The sequence below is a fragment of the Lissotriton helveticus genome, chromosome 2_1 (assembly GCF_964261635.1).
Source record: "Lissotriton helveticus chromosome 2_1, aLisHel1.1, whole genome shotgun sequence".
Lineage (NCBI taxonomy): Eukaryota > Metazoa > Chordata > Amphibia > Caudata > Salamandridae > Lissotriton > Lissotriton helveticus.
Genome location: NC_136059.1, coordinates 1,628,002,619 through 1,628,023,672, shown reverse-complemented (window position 1 = coordinate 1,628,023,672; position 21,054 = coordinate 1,628,002,619). Strand labels below are relative to the sequence as shown.

The 21,054-nt window shown below is 50.0% G+C and overlaps 2 long non-coding RNA genes across 2 annotated transcripts in view; one reads left to right on the top strand and one right to left on the bottom strand.

The window, feature by feature from the left end:
- Window positions 1-21,054, top strand: part of LOC144819878 (uncharacterized) — a 107,408-nt gene that overhangs the window by 38,990 nt on the left and 47,364 nt on the right. The window lies entirely within an intron of this gene.
- Window positions 18,712-20,339, bottom strand: LOC144819877 (uncharacterized). Its single transcript, XR_013607603.1, has 3 exons — window positions 20,000-20,339; window positions 19,680-19,817; window positions 18,712-19,145 (listed from the first exon to the last, which is right to left on the bottom strand). It is a non-coding gene; the product is annotated as an uncharacterized LOC144819877 (long non-coding RNA).

Below are 21,054 nucleotides of genomic sequence, written 5' to 3'. Positions count from 1 at the left end.
TTGCAATTAACAAAAATGGTGTCTTCTTGAGGTTGCGACAACGAAGGTGTGATTTGTGCACGCCCGTCGGCCGTGCGTTGACTCAGTGAATCTTCTTGAGCAGCGACAGGCCCTGCGTAATGCTTCTCTGGTGATGCGACGGCATCTGCTGCGACAGCGACCCTCTTCTCCGGTGATGCAAGGCATTTCGGCAATGTGATGGCGACAGTGGCAGCACGCTTCCTCAGCAATGCGACAACAACTGCTGCTGCTTGAATAGTTAGACAAGAACATACCTACTTTCTAAAAGTGGTATTTTCAAACACAGAATGGTAAAATCAGCATCACTAAAATATGTATTTTATCATTCTGATTTCAGGCATACTAAACTCAAATTTCTACCCTGGGTCAGTTAGGATTATAAGGTGTTATAATCAAACTGCCCATTCTGGCCTAGGGGGAACAGGTAGCCTTGAAATAGTGAAAAACGAAAATGGCTCTAATTCACTATTAGGACATCACACACACATCAGGGCATGTCCTACCTTTTAGTTACAATACAAACGGCCCTTGGGCCTACCTTAGGGGTGTCCGATATGAAGAGAAGGGAAGGTTTAGGGACTGACAAGTGTGTTCACTTGGCCAGTCAACATGGCAGTACCAGACTGCACATAGGCTCTGCAATGGCAGGCCTGAGACACACTTTACAGGCTGCTTTGGTGGATGGCACAACTAATGCTGCAAGCCCACTAGCAGCATTTGATTTACAAGCCCTGGGCACCCATGGTGCACTGTTCTAGGGTCTGACAGTAAAAATCAAATAATCCAATAATGGAGTCACTAATCCATACATCAATTTACAATAGGACTTGCACTGTGGCACTGATTCGCAGTGGCACAGTGCTCAAAGCATCTAAAACCAGCAAAAACATATGAGGCAACAGCGAAAAAGGGACGGGAGACCCACATCAATGGTGCCAGGTCTAACATCCATCAATGTACCATACATCAAGAGCACAAATGTATGCAGTGTACATCATATCTGTATGGTACCAGGAATTTCCAAGGGCAAATGCTTGTAAATCCCTTTGAAATGATCAGTGGGTCTCTCCTCTGATCATGGCGGCATTACTTTAAAAGGACATAATACATTTAAAAATAACATTAATTTGTACAAGGAAATAAACATATTCTAATTGGTGCTTTGTGCAATAAGTGTAACATAAACCTTTCTACTTATTGTGGATAAGGGGATGAAGAAACTTTAAAACAAAATTCTCCATCAATGTGCAGAACCCAAAGCATGAAGAAGTGCATAATTCTAGTTACAGAAACACAGAATTTAATGAGAAGAACTTGATGAGTGAATGAAGAACAGCATCATGTAAAAAACAACCTGTATAGTCAATGCGTTGTCACTGCTGTAAGCCTATGACCTACAGCCACTTCCACTGACACAGTTAACCTAAAGGCATTTTAAAACTGTAACACAGTTTGTTTTTTAACTGAAACATCAACTAAACACATACATAAACATAACATTACCACACATTATCCATTCTTTGTAGTCCCTAGCGAATGCACTCCATCAAAATGCATTTTGGTGCATCCTGCTTACAATCTGAGGGCTCGATTCACAAAGGCAATCTGAGACAAAAAGTCCAACTTTAGGACTTTTGGTATTCACAGAGGTCATTTACGAGTCGTATCTTTACATTCACAGTTGGGCCAGAACAGGCTGCCGTGTTGTAAAAGGGATGTAATGCGCAGGCGCACACTGACTGCTTTTCCCTATGATTAAGAGGCATGGTGCCTCGAAACGCGTCAGGGATCCTTTGAAATAACTGTGCTTGGAATGCTGTTGGCAAAATAAATGTTCGGTGAACTTATCTTTGGTGGAGTGCGTTTTCTAAAGCACAGGGCAACCTTGGAATTTGTTTACAACACAGCAGCCTGGCCCTGAGAGAATGCACCGCCCGCATGAAGGAAGGGCGAGTCTGCACTTCGGGACTATGCTGGCGGAAATGCGGCACAAAGATCATCTTTAATTAACACCAGCCTTCCAAACAGGGGCCCACTGGAGGGTTTGAAATTAAAACTGAAAAAGCAACAACGAGGTCAGAGCTCGTGAGCCACTGGATGCATGAAAAGCACCCACTGGAGGGATTTACAGCACTACAACTCCCAGCATACTGTTAAAATTACTCACCTTTGAGCAGCATGTAGATTATCAATTTAAAAAGGGTTGTAATGCGCAGGCGCGCACTGACTGCTTTTCCCTATGATTTAGAGGCATGATGCCTCGAAAGGCAAAAGGGATCCTTTGAAATAACTGTGTTTGGAATGCTATTGGCAAAATAAATGTTCGGTGAACTTATCTTTGGTGGAGTGCATTTTCTAAAGCACAGGGCAACCTTGGAACATATATATATGTATATATACTCCCTACTGGCGGTCGACAGTAGGTAGTTATAGTTAGGACCTATTTTTCATAGGAAATCCACAACATTCTATTTACAATAACTTTGGCACCGATTGACAAACCTTTGCAAAATTCTCAAAACTTATGGCCTGCTCCGGTCTGCTCCTATCCTGAAAGTTTGGGGGTGATTCGTCAAGCGGGGGCCAAGAAAAAAGTGGGGTCCCAAAACACGTTTTCCCAATGTTATTTCCCATGGGAAATGTTAGACACGGCTACAGCCCAAACTGCTGAATGGAATTACTCTAAATTTTGCAAAAAGGTAGCCCTTGGTTCAGAAAGCGCCCTTTTCAAAAAATGGTGTAAATCCGTTCAGTAGTTCCTGAGAAATTCAAAGAATTGTGGTGAAAAAATAATTTTCCCATAGTACAGTTTATAGCAAAAACTGCTGAATGGAATTACACCAAAGTTGGCAAAAAGGTACTGCTTGGCTCAGAAAGCGACCTCTTAAAAAATGGTGTAAATACGTTCAGTAGTTTTTGAGAAATTATGGAATAAAAATAGTGATATCTATGGCCGCGGTAGATCCATGCCCCCTGTGCGCAACCTGCGCACACCCTCCCGATCACAAGCTTTATGCTAATTGGCTGTCAACACTCCAAACCAGTAAGTGTTGGCAGCCATGTTGGACCACCAAGGCCCAAAAAAATGTTTTTTTTTAAATCAAGCAAAATCCGCACAGGGTGCGTGGATCAATAGCGTTGCTATTTATCCCCCGGGTGGACCAAATCCCGGGAGCAATTTGTGATTTGTGAGCTCCCCAGCCCCGGGCACCGCCATCCCCCGGGGCTTAAAAAAAATATGTATGGGGGCTCACAGTCCCCAGCCCTGGTGACCGCCACCCCCCGGGGCTTAAAAAACAATGGGTGGGGGCTCAGAGACCCCTCAGCTCCGGGTACCGCCTCCCCCTGGGGCTTTTCAATTATGTGCGGGGGATCACAGCTCCCCAGCCCCGGGGACCGCCACCCCTGGGGCTTTTAAACTGAATGGGTGGGGGGTTCAAAGGCCCCCCAAGCCCCGAGGACTGCCACCCCCGGGGCTTTGCGAAAATATTTGAAGGGGGCTCACAACCCCCGCAGCCCCAGGGACTGCCACCCCTGGGGCTTGTGTTGAAAAAAAAAGAAATAGCCTGTGTGGGGGAACTCGAACCCCCCCCACAGGCCCCGGGGACCTCCACCTCCCCGGGGCTCTACATATTCAAAATAGGGGGTCCGTAACTGGCCCCGGAGACCACCACCCCTCGGGGCTTTTCATTAAGTGGGAAGGGGACCGCGCGGCGCCCCTCATGGAGTCAATGATGGCCCTGGGGATCGCCACCCCCAGGGCCAGCTCCTGCAATGTTTAGGGGTGCCTATCCCCGGGACGCTGTAGTTTGCTATGGCAGGGCGGGAGGCACGTGGCTCTCGCCCTGCCATAGTAACCGTGGTTTGGATTTTGAAAGAGAGCAGGGAAACCTGCTCTCTCTTTCAAACTTCAAACCAAATTGCTTTTCCACACAGGGAGCTGCATCTTAGCAGCTCCCCATGTAGAAAAGCAATGCCGGCTCCCGAGGAACGCGGGGAGCTGCGGGACCGTGGGGGGATTGGGGACCCCAACAGAGAGGGCCAGCCCGGGGGATGGGGTCCCCGGGGCTACAAGTGGCCCGGGAGGGGGGCCACGCGGCAGCCCCTCTCCAAAATTTACTGCGGGGGAGAGCGGTGCAGCGTCCTTGGCTCGAAGAGAGGGCTGACCCCATAGCAGATCCCTCGCGCACTGGTGACACCCTAAGGCCTCCTGAGGACTCAGGCCTGAACTCCACTTGCCGGGCGGAGCGGGTCTACATGCGAGAAGGTGCTTGAGAGGGGAGAGGACTACTGGTGGTGTACTGAATAACCCCCACGCTGCTGCAGCGACATAGAGGAATCGCGCCCATGGCGACGGGTGACACATCGGGTGGCTGGACATTACGCTCCGGATTGATAATGACTCGCGGCGGAGGGGGCAAGACGGACCCGGCGGCGGCGCCTAAGGGCACATCGGTGGTTGCCATGTGGGGCAAAGCAGGAGCGTCAGCGCCAACTGAAGAAGTGCCGCCACCTGCTGCCGACTCCCCTCCGGTGACCCAGGCCTTCATGTCCTCTTTCATGGCAGACCTGAAATCGGAAATAGGGTCCCTGAGATCGGAAGTGCACTCGTGCGTCAAAGAGCTGCGCAAGGAGGTGACCGAGCTGGGAGACAGGGTTGATGGACTCGAGAAAATTGTTGATACACGCACAGAAGATCTGGAGCAGCTGTGGCAGAGAGTGGCGACCCTAGAAGAACAAAACATCGAGCTCCAGGTCAAGCAGGAGGACCTTGAAAATAGGGGGCGCCGCAACAACCTCCGTATACGGGGTGTGCCACTCGGGGAGGAAGGGACTGACGCCATGGCCTATGTGGCTCAACTCCTACACGAGGTGGGGGCAACAAAGAAGCCCCCCCCACCGCTCTTGGACGGTGCTCATCGAGTCTTCGGGGCGGGAGGCAGGACGGGCCTCCTCCCGGACATTATAACCCGAGTGCACTACTTCACGGAGAAGGAGGCCATACTGAAAGCGGCGAGGGACAAGCCGGACCTACGCTACGGAGGGCACAAGATCCAAATCTTTCAAGACCTGGCCCCCAACACGCTGCATAGAAGGAAAGTCTTCCGCCCGGTGACAGAGAAGCTGCGGGCTCTCGATATTCCCTACCAGTGGGGACATCCCTTTGCCCTCATCTTTCGCTGGGAAGACAAGCGCAGAGTCATCCGCTCCTACCGCGAGGCGGCACAATTGCTTAGACTCTCGGAATCCCCGGAGCGCAGCCCCTCCCGCTCCAAGCGCCAAGAGAGACTCCCGGCCCGACCGGACTGGACCACGGTAAATCGACGTCGCCGAACCCCCCCCAGTGGATGACTGCTCCACATCTCAGGCCAAGCAGGATATCATAGAGCACATCCGCTCCCTTTAAGGTGATCACGAGGGGCACCTCTCGAGGCCTCACACTCCGTGAAATGAAGAAGACCAGCTCCCGACCTTAGGTGGTCAACGACCAGCGAGGAGAACACTGCCACAATCCCTGATCGAAGACCTCTACATCGGCGAATGAGATGGACACCATGGAGTGAAATCGCTCCGCTGAAGGTGACCGTGGAGGGCAGCCCCCGCGGACTTATGCCCAGTGAAATGGAGAATAATGACTCCTGATCGCCTGCGGCCCCTAGGGGGTCACACGCCTTGGTGGAGACCGTTGACACCGTGCCTCTTCGCTTGCTGGCCGCTCCACGTCCCAGGTCAAGCAGGACATCATAGAGTACGCTTGTTCCCTTGAAAGCGAACATGAGAGGCGAACCCCCCCCGCGGCCTCACACTCCGAGGAACTGAGAATGGTGCCCCCTGAACTGATGTCTCATAGAACACGTCTGCTCTCTAGAAGGCGGTTGTGATGGACAACCCTTGCGGCCTTGCACCCCCTAAAATGGGATAGGACGACTCCTGCACTTCTGCGGCTCCTATGAGATTACATTCCCCGACAACGTAGGCGGAGTACACTCCTAGTGTTGAGCCCGCCGCACCAATGCGTGGGGACAGCTGGGCACTGGAGGCGACCCTGATGAGCCAACAGCGAGAAAAGGGGCGGAAGTGGAACAACATGGGGTGCAGCTGCTCCCCTAAAGGTGATCGTGAGGGTCGGCCCCTGCGGCCTTTCAGTTCAGGAACTAGCTCCTCATCGCTGGGGCCCGACACGTCTGAGCCGACTGATATGGCACACCCACCTTTGTGATGTACTTGAGTTAATTACCCCCGAACCCACCCTGGGCAGCGGGGCAGACGGGCCTCGGGGCAACCGGGACCCATATCTTCAGTAGAACACCCCCCCACTTTGTCCCATGGGAAGTGACATTCCTGAGACCATCCAAACCCTCGCGTAGAGGATGCCCGGAACCTGGGACATTATACTATGGCCCTGTTGGCCTGTTGTGGTTGTATACCTTCTACGTACTTTCTATTTTCCTGCTCGTTCTGCTCTTTCTACTTCTCATCTGAGCTTTCCCTGTACTTGGCCCCTTCTCCCTTTGTGTAGTGTGGTGGTCCGGAGACTATTGAAGGTATCTGCGCGACAGTGGTGGGTGGGGGAGGCTAATTCCCTTCACTCCGCAGGGTGGAGGGTACTGGGCGATGAGGCGGCTCTTACCCCCTTAGTGTCATGGCGGTGAATGTTCCCAAACCCCTAAAGGTCCTGACGCTCAATGTCAAAGGACTTAACTCCCCCAATAAGCGGAATCAGGTATGGCGCTATCTTCTCCGTCATTCCCCTGACATCATCTTCCTTCAGGAGACACATCTTTTGCGGAGGGACACTAGACGCATGGCGCATCCCAGATACCCCACACAATTCTGGGCATCGGCTGACACTAAAACGGCGGGGGTGGCAATCCTGTGTAGAGCTGGCTTTAGGCGGGGATCCACAAAACCCTACAAGAGTGGAGATGGACGCCTCCTTCGGGCCGCGGTACAGGTGGGAGGGATACAGTTCACTCTAGGTAATGTATATGCACCCAACCAGTCGCAAGATAAATATCTCCAGTCGCTCCTGCGGGAACAGTTTCAGACCGGCGAACCGCGTACAATATTGGGCGGGGATTTCAATCTAGTATGGGACCCAGACATAGACCGCGGGGAGACTGCGTTTAGCGGCGCGGGCGCGATGTCATCCACGCTAAGGGAGAAAATTACGGACCTAGGGCTCGTCGATGCGTGGCGCTACCATAATCCAGGAGTCCGTGACTACACTTTTTACTCGCACTCCCACCGAACCTACTCGCGCCTCGACCACTTCTTTACCTCTCTTGACCTGACCCGGGACACGCTGAAGGTTGCCATCTCGGATATCTTGCTATCGGACCACGCACATGTGGAACTAATGCTACAGGATCCATTAGCGCACACCCCCCGGGAACGACGATGGACGCTCCCACCGAGCGTCCTTCGGGACCCGGAGGATGTTAACAGCATCCGGGAAGCCATAGACTCGTACTTCGCCATTAACGACATCTCGGAAACGTCATTCCCAGTAGTGTGGGATGCCTTTAAGGCCACCATACGGGGTCACATTACCTCCCTGGCGATAGCGAGGAGACGGGCGGCCTATAAACTGGAGACTGACCTAGCGGGTGAGATCAAACAGGCGGAGGCGCAGGACCGAGACCGACCTTCCCTGGCGTCCAGGAGGACGTTAGCTATCCTTAGGGGACAACTTCGACTCCTGCGCACCAACAAGGCGGAACACTCTATACTAGCACTAAAGCAAAAATACTATGAGGGAGGGGATAAGGTGGGGCGCCTGCTGGCAGGAAGGCTGAGGGCGAGAGCAGCCAGAGCCCATATCGCTAATATACAATGTCAGGATGGCTCTAGTGCCGTCACTGAAAGAGCCAAACAGGACGCCTTTGTAGCCTACTATACCTCCCTGTACGCGGGGGAACCTACATCAGTGGAAGCACGAGCGGCCGTCCTCGCTGACTACGAGGGGACTCCGTTACCGCCGGTATGCGCAACAGAGCTGGAAGAGCCCATACTGGAAGATGAGGTCTCTGCGGCTATTAAAGAACTCCGGGGCCAGATGGCTTGCCGCTGACCTTTTACCGAATCTTTCAGACTCAACTTCGTCCCTATCTACTGAGGCTGTTCCACTCTTTTTCGGACGCATCTGGCCCGTCCCCTGATATGGGAATGGCGGAGATTGCATTGATACCGAAACCAGGGAAGAATCCTGCGCTATGTGCCTCCTACCGTCCTATTGCCCTCCTGAACACCGACCTAAAGATCTATACCAAGATACTGGCTAAACGACTCGACCCATACATGCCAGGGTTGGTGAACCCGGACCAGGTGGGGTTCATCCGGGACCGGCAGGGGGCGGATAATGTACGCAGACTGGCACATCTAGAAGGCAAAGTGCGGCATTGGGACATCCCGGCTTGTCTTCTCTCGCTTGACGCGGAGAAGGCCTTTGATCGGGTAGACTGGGCCTTCCTGACAGAGGTACTCCAGAAGCTCGGTCTAGGCCCAAAAATGATAGCAAGTATCATGGCCCCATACCTAGGGCCACAAGCCAGAATCAGGGTAAATGGCCAACTAACACCGCCGCTAACGATACACAGAGGCACGAGGCAGGGGTGCCCACTTTCGCCGCTCTTGTTCGCCCTTGCAGTGGAACCACTTGCGGCATTGATAAGGCGCGATCCTAGAATACATGGAATAGCCCATGGGGGGAGAGACAACAAGGTGGCGCTATTCGCTGATGACCTGATCCTCACCCTTACGCACCCTCGTGAATCCCTACCAGCGGTCCACGAGGTGCTCTGTCTATATGAACAGGCGTCAGGCCTTAAAATAAATCATACTAAATCTTGGGCGCTCAACCTCACTATACCTGCGGAGGAAATCCCATCCCTGAAGAAGGCTGTGCCCTACCAAGGGGCGGAGAGCCACATCAAGTACTTGGGCCTTGCCCTGACCCCCCATTTAGACTCCTGGTCCTCGGTAAACTTGACGGAGTGTCGCAAAGCGGTGCTAGAGGACCTTCGGAAGTGGAAGCCTCTGATGATCTCATGGCTGGGGCGCCTTAACGCGGTTAAAATGTCGATCCTCCCTAGAATTCTATACGTATTCCAATGTCTGCCCACCCCTATCCCGCTCTACTGCATTCGGAGCCTTCAGCGCAAGATCACGTCCTTCATCTGGGGCGGGAAGCGCCCCCTGTTCTCGCAGAAGGTTCTTATGGAACCAAGGGATAGAGGCGGCCTGGCATGCCCCAACTTGGTGCACTACTACTGGGCAGCGCAACCCCGCTTCGTGGTGGTGTGGGGCACACACGAAAGCGACAAGCATTGGTTCCATATGGACCGAGCGGTCACAGGACGCACCATATGGGACCTACCCTGGCTCCCGCGGACGGCACGCTCCAGAAGTGCGTACATAGCAGTCCCCACAAAAACGGTCCTGGATATCTGGGATAGTGTAGCTGTGTCTAGGGGTCTCACTACGTTCCCATCCCCGCACACCCCGATAGCGGGGAACCCACAGTTCCCCTGGCTTACCGGACTCGGGCGTTTGAAAAATGGACGCAAGGGGACTGCAGAGTTATTGGGGACCTTTTCCTCGGGGGCTCGCCCAAAACTTGGAAGGACTGCAGGGAGGAATTTAGGGTACCGCTGACGGCTGGCTTACAGCACCCTCAGTTACGCCACTGGACTACGGGTGAAGACATGTACCAAGCGGCCACTCGGGCCTACACGCCCTTCGAGAAGTTGGCACGTTCCCTTGGGGAGTTGAAGAGGCTAATCTCGCAAATATACTACATACTGCAACACCCTGCATCAACGCCTGCACACCCCTATCAGAGACAATGGCAATTAGCGGCAGACACAGACATTGACCTCTCCCAATGGAACAGACTATGGCGAGATATACCCAAGATATACCGCAGTGTCCCGCAGAGGGAAAACGCCTATAAACTGCTCACTCAATGGTACTACACCCCGCTGCGCCTTAGCAAGATGTTCCCCAATGTCTCGCCGATGTGCTGGAGATGTGGCTCCTAGACTGGTGACTTTGTGCATATATGGTGGACGTGTCCGACCCTGGCTGTTTTCTGGAAGGAGGTGCTTAGCCATATCAAAGGGGTGCTGGGTTTCCCCCTGCCTGAGGAAGTGAGCACGATCCTACTCGGCATTCAGCCTATCGCACTCAAGGCACTCAACCACAGCGACTGGATCCTTACGCTCCAAATGCTGGGTACAGCTAAACAACTCATCGCCTTATACTGGAAGCGAACGGAGGCGCCGCCCATAGCCTCCTGGTTTGTGCGCCTTTGGCAGGTCATGGCAATGGAACTACTCACGGCAAGGTTGCAGGCGTGGGACACACGCTTCAAAGTGGTTTGGGAGCCCTTAGTGCGGCACCTCTGCTCTATAGAATATGCGCGACATATGCCCCCTAGACGCCGCGCACTGCACCTCTTTGAGGACGCAATCGTACCTGCGGACCCTGCAAGGCTATGCCCTTGACTACCATACACATTACAGATGCTGCTGCTACCACACACGCCCCCCTATACCTTACTCCCCGGCACGCCGCGCGTACCCACCACCCTCTCTCCCTCTCTCGGCCTACTCTCAGGCTCCCTTGTCTCACCTACTTCCTTTCTTCCTACTTGACACTCTGGCCTTCGTCTCTCTATGAGACAGTTGCGCCCTGTTGGGCTGTTTGCGACAGTTGGGCTAGTTGCCCGCCACATACCCTCCTTGCAAAGCGATATACGCTCGCATGCGACAAGCCTCTGCGAAACTCACTCCTAAGCCACGCGGCCGGCCCTCCCTGGAGGATTGTAGGCAAGGCGCTGTGTTAAAGCTCCTCTCCCGTCCAAGCTGGCGCAGAAACACAAGAGCTATCACATACGTGGCCGGCCTCGGCACAAGGTTGTAGGCTTAACGCTGTGTTCAAAATAAAACAGATTTGAACTAAAAAAACAAAGACCGGCCCGGGGTATGGAGTCCCTGGGGCCATAAGTGGCCTGAGGAGGGGGGCAACGCAGCCCCCCTCCCCAAAAAATATAATAAAAAAAGGCCATTCCCAGGGGGAGGGGTTCCCCGGGGCCGATGAAGGCCTCGGGAGGGGGCCACGCGGCCCCCTACCAAATTCTTTAATTAAAAAAAAAATTAGGGGGCAGGCCCTGGGGGATGGTGTCCCCAAGGCCAATAAATTAGTAAAAGAAGGGGGCCATACACAGCTAAAAAACTTAAATAAATAAAATACTGGCATCATACCGGAGGCACCACCTGCCGCATATGCAGATGAGGAACCAATTCCCCTTGAACACTTGGGGTCCCTGGGGGCCAACTAGCCCACCAGGAACCTCCAGTAGGCGGCAGGGGGCTGCATTGTAGAGAGGTGTTCTGAGGCCACACCCCTTATTACACCTCTCTGCAACGCAGCTCTCTGGTGCTTAATGGAGGTAGCTGGTGGGCTAGTTGCACCCCAGGGACCCTCAGGATTCCAGGGTAGTTAATCCCCCAACTTAAAATGCGCCACAGACGCGTTTTCACAGTGGTGAAGGGAGGGGGCAGGGCCTGAGGTGACATGTGGCATGTTTTAAGCCGGGGAATTAATTCCTCTTCAATCCTGAAGGTCCCTGGGGGCCAACTAGCCCACCAGCTACTTCCAGTAAGCGCCACGGAGATGCTTTGTGTAGTGTTGTAAAAAGGGCCGTGGCCTCTGAACACCTCTCTGCAACTCAGCTCTCTGGCGCATACTGGATGTACCTGGTGGGCTAGTTGGCCCCCAGGGACCATCAGGATTGAGGAGGAATTCATTCTCCAACTTAAAACACGCCACAGGGCATGTTTGCACACATGTCACCTCAGACCCGCTCCTTTCATTCACCATTGTGAAAACGCGCCCAGTGGCAAGTTGTAAGCTGGGGAATTAATTCTCTTTCAATACTGAGGGTCCTTGAGGGCCACCTAGCCCACCAGGTATCTCCAGTATGCTCCAGGGAGCTGCATTGCAGACAGGTGTTCAGAGGCCACTCCCATTTTTACAACACTCTGCAACACAGCTCTGTGGCACTTACTGGAGGTACCTAGTGGGCTAGTTTGACCTTAGGGACCTTTAGGATTCAAGGGGACTTAATCTCCCAACTTAGAACTGCCACAGGGCGTGTTTACACAGTGGTGAAGGGAGGGAACGGGGCTTGAGGTGACGTGTGTAAACACATCCTGTGGCATGTTTTAATTTGGGGAATTAATTCCCCTTCAATCCTCAGGGCCCCTGGGTGCTAACTAGCTCACCAGGTGCTACCAGTAAGTGACACTGCTCTGCGTTGCAGAGAGGTGGTGCAGGCCATGGCCCTTTTTACACGTCTCTGCAACAGTGCTTACTGGAGGTACCTGGTGGGCTAGTTCGACCCTAGGGACCCTCTGAATTCAAGATGACTTAATCTCCCAACTTAAAATGACCACAAGGCATATTTACACAGTGGGGATGGGAGGGGACAGGGCCTGATGTGACGTGTGCAAACACGCCCTATTGCACGCTTTAAGTTGGGGAAATAATTCCCCTTCAATCCTGAGGGCCCCTGGGGACTAACTAGCCCACCAGGTGCTTCCAGTAAGCGCCACTGCTTGGCGTTGCAGAGAGGTGGTCCAGGCCGTGCCACTTTTTACACCTCTCTGAAACGCAGCTCTGTGGCGCTTACTGGAGGTACCTAGTGGGCTAGTTGGACCCTAGGGACACTCAGGATTCAATATGTATATATATATATATATATATATATATATACATCTGTATAGATCATAGGGGAGGAGCCAAGCAACACCAGCATTAGAAATCAGCGGGAAGCACAGACCGGGACATTTGGTCGGGTGTAGGGCGCTGAGGAAGGCGCATAATGCCGAAATGCATTCGCCGCCACCGGACCTGATCTCCTCAATAAAGAAGCCTCTCCAAAGTACCTCTCCTTTGTGGTTGTCGCCTTCTTCGCAGTGTGGATGGCAGTTCTGAACATGTTTGTGCGCTAGCCAATTGCACACTTTGACAACCCCCGCCTCGACTTGCGAAAGGAGAAAAATTGGCACTGCCTCGCGGCTAATTTAACTTTCCTGGTAAGGATATCTCCGGACCCGCCCTCCGTGGTGATGTAATCCGAGCGGTTGAGGTATTTACCTCTCTTTGTGGCATGTTGCCCCTGCTCCATTTTTGCATCACCGTTTGGGGGCTGAGGTGGTATTAAGGAGACCGGAGGAGCGGCTCATTAGAGGAGGACGGGCATTTTCAACATCGAGCCCTGCTGACTTCAACTTGTCCTTCCATTTTCACCGGCTCACATTGCCTTAACATGTGGCATTGTGGGAGTTGGAGTACTACGATGACCGTGAGCACTACAACAGGTGGTCTGTAGATCATAGGGGAGGAGCCAAGCAACACCAGCATTAGAAATCAGCGGGAAGCACAGACCGGGACATTTGGTCGGGTGTAGGGCGCTGAGGAAGGCGCATAATGCCGAAATGCATTCGCCGCCACCGGACCTGATCTCCTCAATAAAGAAGCCTCTCCAAAGTACCTCTCCTTTGTGGTTGTCGCCTTCTTCGCAGTGTGGATGGCAGTTCTGAACATGTTTGTGCGCTAGCCAATTGCGCACTTTGACAACCCCCGCCTCGACTTGGGAAAGGAGAAAAATTGGCACTGCCTCGCGGCTAATTTAACTTTCCTGGTAAGGATATCTCCGGACCCGCCCTCCGTGGTGATGTAATCTGAGCGGTTGAGGTATTTACCTCTCTTTGTGGCATGTTGCCCCTGCTCCATTTTTGCATCACCGTTTGGGGGCTGAGGTGGTATTAAGGAGACCGGAGGAGCGGCTCATTAGAGGAGGACGGGCATTTTCAACATCGAGCCCTGCTGACTTCAATTTGTCCTTCCATTTTCACCGGCTCACATTGCCTTAACATGTGGCATTGTGGGAGTTGGAGTACTACGATGATCGTGAGCACTACAACAGGTGGTCTGTAGATCATAGGGGAGGAGCCAAGCAACACCAGCTTTTGAAATCAGCGGGAAGCACAGACCGGGACATTTGGTCGGGTGTAGGGCGCTGAGGAAGGCGCATAATGCCGAAATGCATTCGCCGCCACCGGACCTGATCTCCTCAATAAAGAAGCCTCTCCAAAGTACCTCTCCTTTGTGGTTGTCGCCTTCTTCGCAGTGTGGATGGCAGTTCTGAACATGTTTGTGCGCTAGCCAATTGCGCACTTTGACAACCCCCGCCTCGACTTGGGAAAGGAGAAAAATTGGCACTGCTTCGCGGCTAATTTAACTTTCCTGGTAAGGATATCTCCGGACCCGCCCTCCGTGGTGATGTAATCTGAGCGGTTGAGGTATTTACCTCTCTTTGTGGCATGTTGCCCCTGCTCCATTTTTGCATCACCGTTTGGGGGCTGAGGTGGTATTAAGGAGACCGGAGGAGCGGCTCATTAGAGGAGGACGGGCATTTTCAACATCGAGCCCTGCTGACTTCAACTTGTCCTTCCATTTTCACCGGCTCACATTGCCTTAACATGTGGCATTGTGGGAGTTGGAGTACTACGATGATCGTGAGCACTACAACAGGTGGTCTGTAGATCATAGGGGAGGAGCCAAGCAACACCAGCATTAGAAATCAGCGGGAAGCACAGACCGGGACATTTGGTCGGGTGTAGGGCGCTGAGGAAGGCGCATAATGCCGAAATGCATTCGCCGCCACCGGACCTGATCTCCTCAATAAAGAAGCCTCTCCAAAGTACCTCTCCTTTGTGGTTGTCGCCTTCTTCGCAGTGTGGATGGCAGTTCTGAACATGTTTGTGCGCTAGCCAATTGCGCACTTTGACAACCCCCGCCTCGACTTGGGAAAGGAGAAAAATTGGCACTGCCTCGCGGCTAATTTAACTTTCCTGGTAAGGATATCTCCGGACCCGCCCTCCGTGGTGATGTAATCTGAGCGGTTGAGGTATTTACCTCTCTTTGTGGCATGTTGCCCCTGTTCCATTTTTGCATCACCGTTTGGGGGCTGAGGTGGTATTAAGGAGACCGGAGGAGCGGCTCATTAGAGGAGGACGGGCATTTTTAACATCGAGCCCTGCTGACTTCAACTTGTCCTTCCATTTTCACCGGCTCACATTGCCTTAACATGTGGCATTGTGGGAGTTGGAGTACTACGATGATCGTGAGCACTACAACAGGTGGTCTGTAGATCATAGGGGAGGAGCCAAGCAACACCAGCATTAGAAATCAGCGGGAAGCACAGACCGGGACATTTGGTCAGGTGTAGGGCGCTGAGGAAGGCGCATAATGCCGAAATGCATTCGGCGCCACCGGACCTGATCTCCTCAATAAAGAAGCCTCTCCAAAGTACCTCTCCTTTGTGGTTGTCGCCTTCTTCGCAGTGTGGATGGCAGTTCTGAACATGTTTGTGCGCTAGCCAATTGCGCACTTTGACAACCCCCGCCTCGACTTGGGAAAGGAGAAAAATTGGCACTGCCTCGCGGCTAATTTAACTTTCCTGGTAAGGATATCTCCGGACCCGCCCTCCGTGGTGATGTAATCTGAGCGGTTGAGGTATTTACCTCTCTTTGTGGCATGTTGCCCCTGCTCCATTTTTGCATCACCGTTTGGGGGCTGAGGTGGTATTAAGGAGACCGGAGGAGCGGCTCATTAGAGGAGGACGGGCATTTTCAACATCGAGCCCTGCTGACTTCAACTTGTCCTTCCATTTTCACCGGCTCACATTGCCTTAACATGTGGCATTGTGGGAGTTGGAGTACTACGATGATCGTGAGCACTACAACAGGTGGTCTGTAGATCATAGGGGAGGAGCCAAGCAACACCAGCATTAGAAATCAGCGGGAAGCACAGACCGGGACATTTGGTCGGGTGTAGGGCGCTGAGGAAGGCGCATAATGCCGAAATGCATTCGCCGCCACCGGACCTGATCTCCTCAATAAAGAAGCCTCTCCAAAGTACCTCTCCTTTGTGGTTGTCGCCTTCTTCGCAGTGTGGATGGCAGTTCTGAATATATATATATATATATATATATATCGAAATCCTGAATTCGCCCTTGCCATCTCCGTTGCGACGGTTCCGAACAGAGCACAAACTCCTCTTATCTTGCAATAAATATTTATTTACCCTTGCCAGAACATCATTATGCATTTCGGTCACCAAATTACCTTGCTCACATATATATGTGTGTGTGTGTGTGCGTGCGTGAGGTGTATATGTATATGTATTACCTACTGGCGGTTGCCAGTAGGTAGTTATAGTTAGGACCTATTATCCCTAGGAAAACCGCAACACTCTATTGCCAATAACTTTGGCGTCGATGAATGAATTTTCTTGAAATTTTCCAAACTTCTGGCCACCTCAGTTCCGCTCCTTCCCTGAATGTTTGGGGGTCATTGATGATGCGGGGGCCAAGAAAAAATGTGGTCCCAAAACGCGTTTTCCCCATGCAATTTCTCATAGGACCTTTAGCCACCACTACAGCTCGAACGGCTGAACAGAATTACACCAAATTTGGCAGAGAGGTAGTCCTCAGTTCCGACTTGTGCGTTTGGCATATCTGGTGTCAATCTGTTCAGAAGTGTCTGTAAAATTACGGTTAAACTCATTTATATATTTATAGGCGCAGAGAATCCGCGGATTGTGCGAGGATAGGCCTCAAAGTATAAGCGCACCGTTCCGATCACACGCTGAATTCTAATTAGCTGTCAAGCGGATGTAAACATTCGAAACCAGGAACTGTTGGCAGCCATTTTGTGCCTCAGTAGAAGCGAGGGTGAAGAAGTCTGTGAAATATGTTGGCAAAACCTGAACAGGGGCAGGTTAGACACACCCTGACCCCGTAGGCCTGCTCAGGGGGTGACATAGGGACCCGTAGGGCAAAAATAAAGATCATTCGTTTACAAAAAAAGTCGCGATATGCGCATAGGATTCACGCATTTGGTCGCTGAAAAAAACGAAGCATGTATTTTTGAGATATATATCAAGCTTATGTGTATAGATGTTGGGTGGTTCTAGAAAGAGCCCTTGTGTTTATTGAGAGATTTTAGTAATTACAAGTAAGTACCGATGCAGAGTCTAAAGTTCATGAGGAAGACTCGGTTTCCTTCATCTGTAAAATGAAAAGTATCTCTTTAATAGATGCCATGCACATTGAAACGCAGACTGTTGTGGTATATGGACAATATTCGACAGTCTCGTAGAAAAATAGAAAGATTTATTCACATGTTTATTCACTTATGTGCGCAGATCAGGTGTTCTAGTCTTCCCCAATCTCCACGACTGGTTGTTGAAGGCTGGCTCGCCCCAGACAGTCGTCTCCCACCACTAGACTATGGTTGACCTCTTGCACCTGCTGGGGTTGTCCATCAACGTGCCGAAGTCGCACCTGTGCCCCTCTCAGAAGCTCCTCTTCATCGGAGCGGTTCTGGACTTGGCGCAGTTTCGGGTTTTTCACTCCGAACAGCGGGTTCGGGCAAATTAGGCTCTGATTCTGATCTTTCCGCTTTTATCCCGGGTCTCGTCAGGTTGACGCTGCGGCTCCTGGGGCTGAAGGCCTCCTGTATCCTGGAGGTGCATCACGCAAGGTGGCATGTGAATAAATGTAAACATAGGCCACGCAGTTTGCGTCCCGTAATACACAAATTTCAGGGGGTGGTGGTTCCTGGGGCTTGAGGGGGGTCGTTGAAGCCCACATACTTGTAATGTTGTGGGGGGGTTGGACGCGAAAGTGGTACAAGGGGGTTGTAAATCTGGTACACAGTGTTTTCTTTTACTTTGCTTTCCTTTCTGTGATGTAGAAGATCCTGGGTAGATATAATGGTTTTTGTACAGTCAGTAACTTTTAACCCTACCCCCAAACGGCTTTCTGCCTGTTACCATAGTAACAGTTCATGGAACACTTACGTGAGCACAGAAGTTAAAAGTTCATCACACTATGTTGCTAATGAGTTAGCCTCAGAATTATACTTCAAATTATAAATATCATTTCAATTGATGACTGCTACCCCCACAAAAAATACAGACGTATGTCGTTTTTTTATTAACTCTTATTAAAACAATAACTGGAACTATAACTAAAAGGTAACAATACAATAAATAACTAGAACTAGAACTAGCAAAACAATATAATAAACAACATATAATATGGAGTCCAAAAGAAGTATTGTAGTTAATCTGCAAAACAAAAAAGAAAACGAGTGTTTAAAATTAGATTGATGTGACTAAATGAGGTCACACATTACAAGGCAAAGTAACACTTGATGATATATATATATATTTTTTAATGTTTCCAGTGTGCCTGAAATGCTTTCACTGGCATTGTACATGCAGACTTTGGTCCACCATTTTTGTCAATTTTTGCAGTTTGAGATATAACGTTGTACCTCTGTTATTCATCTCCTACTTTCTCCTTTCAAATTCTTTTGTAAAGAAATTAACAACAATTAAAGGGAACATTTTCCGCATATTTTTAATCGAGCATTTGACACAATGCATAGTGACACCGTATTAATTGAATGTTTTGAAATTAATTTTCACAAATCTTAAAGAAGGTGAATGCAAGAAAATAATAAAGAGGACTGGTGTGGAACAGCAAGTATGCGGAAGCACTTGCAGACTAAGAATCCGGTCCACTTTGCAAGGGAAGAGTTAAGGAGATTGAGAGAGGCTCATCCTGCTTCACGAGGAGGCCCAAGTACCAGTGGAGCAACACCGTCAACCTCTACTGCACAGCCTAATATCGGTCCCCAATCTGGAACCCTTTAAGAAAAAAAGTAAGAAGGTTGGGAGCTCTGTATGCCATCTTAAAACCTTATCATCCATTAGTTATACAGAGATCCACCCTGTATCAGACTCATTCGTAGAAGTGTGAATTTGAGATTATCTGCCACCGAAAACCCCTCAAGTACTTATATCCGTTACTTTTTAACTTCGTTGAGTAGTCGTATTGTGAGAATTTACCTTAACGTTGTCTGCTAAAAATTTAAGAATGTGCATGGCTTCCGACAACTACTAAATGCCATATTTGAGACATCGGTGTAATCAGCTGGAACAGGAGGATATAGTTTTCTTCAACCTCGGCAACAAACATTCTGCAAAGTGAAAAAAGAGTGAAAAATGTATATGTGTACATATGTCCAAGATTAATTTAAATTTACTTCAAAACATTTGTTCGCAATATGATTGGGGATAAAAAGCAATTATCAGAGGTTCTGCTTTCAAGAGGAGACCCCAATAAAGAGGTCTGGTGTGGAACTGCAAGTATGTGGAAGCACTTGCAGACTAAGAATCCGGTCAACTTTGCAAAGGAAGAGTTAAGGAGATTGATAGAGGCTCCTCCTGCTTCATGAGGAGGCCCAAGTACCAGTGGAGCAACACCGGCAACCTCTACTGCACAGCTTAATATTCGTCCCCAATTTGGAACCCTTTAAGAAAAAAAGTAAGAAGATTGGGAGCTCTTTATGCCATGCTAAAACCTAATTATCCATTAGTTATACAGAGATCCACCGTGTATCAGACTCATTCGTAGAAGTGTGAATTTGAGAATATCTGCCACCGAAAACCCCTCAGGTACTTATATCCGGTACTTTTTAACTACGTCGAGTAGTTGTATTGTGAGTATTTACCTTAGCGTTGTCCTTTAAAAATTTGTGAATTTGAATGGCTTTGGACAACTAGTAAAGGCCATATTTGAGACATCGGTGTAATCAGCTGGAACAGAAGGATATAGTCCTCTTCAACCTTGGCAACAAACATTCTGCAAACTGAAAAAAGAGTTAAAAATGTATTTGTTGTACATATGCCCAAAATTAATTTAAATGTACATCAAAACATTTGTTCTCCATAGGATTGGGGATGAAAAGCAATGATCAGAGGTTATATTTGGCAAGCAAAATAGGAAATAGCATTGCATTATACAAATGTTAGGCCGAGATTGGTCACTCACTTTATTTACATTGCGATTTTCGGCTGATAACATATAGAGAGCAGTCAGTGGATCTGGTGTGTCGAGTTGATCACCACCACGTGGTATAGTGTATGGGCAGGACAGCTTGTGGCGACCAGTACGTCTCATGGTTGAGATATCTGTATAATGAGATAGAACAGGGGACAAATGAAGTTTAAGGTTATAAAAAAACATGGAGAGCGTGCTAAAATACAACATTGACCAATCAATTACATGTGCAGTGCATGGAGAGGAAGCAGCACGTGACGCACTACTTAAAAAATTATATGCGACTGGATTAAGTAATTTGCCCAGAAACATCGCCTACCAAGGCAAAATATTTAAGTGATAAGAGCTGGAAACCATGCTAAAATACACTTTTGCCGAAAACATTACTTTTGCAATGCATGAGGCACATACGCACTACTTACACGAGAAAAACGACATCGCATTCACTTGAACAGCATGTAGCACACTGCTGTAGGAGCAGCCACGTGGCGCTTGGCAAATTAAACAAACGCACCAGGATTAAGTGATTTCCACAGAAACAAAAGTTATAAAGTCAACTTTAACGATATAAAAAAACAGGAAAGAATGCTTAAAAAGAGCATTGCCAAATCGAACATGAATTTGCATTTACGCGGTATTTAAAGATTGTTTAGATTAATTAATGTAATCACTCTTAAAAAAGTGCTCACCTACGAAGAAGTGGATACGAACACTCACAATGGCTGTGACTGCGGAATAGGAAAAGTTCAAGAAGGTTGGCAGCTTCTAAATGCTTTGCAGAAGGATGATTGTTCAGTATGATGTCACTGGGTGTGAGAGCTGTGATTGGGCATGTTGTAATTTAGCATGCGCAAATAAAATGAAATACGTTAGGGGTACATAGCCAGACGGAGGGACGTATTGTGCACACGTGTAACATTAACACGCATGCGCTACCACAAACATGCATGCGCAAAGTGAAGGCAACTCCTACGGGGTACATATATAGATGGAGTTCAGATGTCCCCGTGGTCTTGAAGTGGCTTCAGGAGGGGGCTTTGCAGCCC